Source organism: Pinus tabuliformis, chromosome J (assembly GCF_031772625.1).
Source record: "Pinus tabuliformis cultivar Carrire ecotype Pingquan chromosome J, CPIR1, whole genome shotgun sequence".
NCBI lineage: Eukaryota > Viridiplantae > Streptophyta > Pinopsida > Pinales > Pinaceae > Pinus > Pinus tabuliformis.
This window is the reverse complement of record NC_142295.1, coordinates 1,532,587,916-1,532,589,756: the sequence shown is the minus strand read 5'-3', so window position 1 is coordinate 1,532,589,756 and position 1,841 is coordinate 1,532,587,916. Positions and strand designations below refer to the sequence as shown.

General features: G+C 40.1%; 1 pseudogene; it reads left to right on the top strand.

The window, feature by feature from the left end:
• The first annotated feature begins 319 nt into the window (after positions 1–319).
• LOC149233357 (uncharacterized) lies at positions 320–1,532 on the top strand (annotated as a pseudogene).
• Positions 1,533–1,841: the final 309 nt, after the last annotated feature.

The following is a 1,841-nucleotide window of genomic DNA, read 5'->3' as shown; positions in this document are numbered from 1 at the left end:
TTTCGTTTTTGTCGTTGCAACCAATGTTTTTTATTTTTACAATAAACTATCACAAATATATTAAAAATATTAATATATTTACGTCGAAGGTGTTTTTCTATGAATTTTGGTGTTGCAAAACCAATCGGAATTTTTCGTTTTTGTCGTTGCAACCAATCAAAATCTACGCGTGGAAAGTGTTTTGAGACGTGTTGCTTGACCGCAGATGGTCGGCACAACAGCCTGACGCATATCAACGTACAAGAAATTGGTTTTGGCCTTCATCCCTCGTATTGATTCCTTCCTTCAACCGTTCCACACTCTTGTTGTTTGATTCCTGATGTCTAATTCGACAACAAATATTTGCCTGTTAGAAAGGAGTGGGATCAAGAACTATTGGAATATCCACCTGAAGAAGCGTTTGCTGCAGATGGGTATTGACCGCGTGAGGCATAAGCCCAAGTCCAAATCAATTATTGTACCCAATGCTCAATCGTCTTGTGGGTCGCCGAATCTGAGCCATATGGCGCAGTGGGAGAGTGCACACCTGGAAGCTAAATTGAGGCTGGCACGCAAGTCCAAGCTTAGGGCCAGGGGCCTCTGGTCTGCCCACTTAAGAAACATTAATGTGAGCTCGAATATATTCATTCAATTGCGGAGAACCAGTCCACGGTTCGAATCTGATAGGGAAGAATCAAAGATTCCTAGGTTGAGCTTTGCTAGGGGCTTTGATTGTATGAAAATAACACAGAAATGGGACAAGTTTCAGGATTTGAGGTTGGGAACTAAGTTAGACCAATCCAATTTGTCTGCTTTGGGGGGTTCATTGGGTTATTTTAATCCACTGGAGAATGAGAACTGAGTTAGTAAGACAAGTTATCTTGGCCTTCTGCAACAAGCTATGTGCCCTTCCACTCTGGGAAGAAAAATTCTATTTAATGAGGCTAAGAAGTTGGTGGAGAGCCAGAAGAATAGGCAGGCCACCCTTCATTGGAATATTTATCACATAGACTAGTCTGAGAATTGTGATGAAAAGAAACCCACTATAGTTTCTGAGAAAGCTCACAGTGATGTCCAGAGCTACAGCCATGAAGAAAATGTCGAGCCAAACGATAGCCATCACGAGCTTCTGTTGTCCTTTGTTATGTTAAATGACGGGAATTTCTCTATTGCGAGGTCAATGTTTCCGAGCTCACCAAAACCGAACAGGGCGTTGATGCCAGTTATGATAAAGTGGGGAATTCTAACAATATTCTTATCGAGTTTCAACACATTCATTCCGATGAAATTAGTAGCAGTGGTGGGTTCAAGTCTGGTTCGAGCTACGATGGTTTTAACGCTTATATGCTTTTAGATCTGGTAGTGACTCCGCCCTAATGGCCATGCTAACTCGCATTGTGGCGAGAATCGATCCCTAAGCGAGTTGTCTGTTGATGATAATAAATAATACCGAAGCCATATGTTCAGTGTGTGTAATTCTCTTCCTAATGGAAACCACAAATGGAAACCACAAAGGAGTTCAGAGTATCTTCGAGGGTCATTTTCTTTTCTAAAGTTAGGTTGAGATTGAATGAAGGTGTGCTCAGTTTTGTACACGAAGATTTATATATTTTGTAAGTCAGTTGTGTGGTGAACTATGAATGGTATATCCATATCTTCATTCTCATAATTGTGCACTACACGGTATGTGTTGTGTGTTTTTGGCACACTTTTTGTAATTGCAAACTGTGTTCAGCATAGGAGCAAACATGAAGTGTTTCTAATGGAAAGGTGAAATTTAATCCCTTATAAGTTAAAGCTTGAATCCATATTTGTTGGGAATAACTAAATTATATTTGCATATTATGGGATGTATTTAAAGC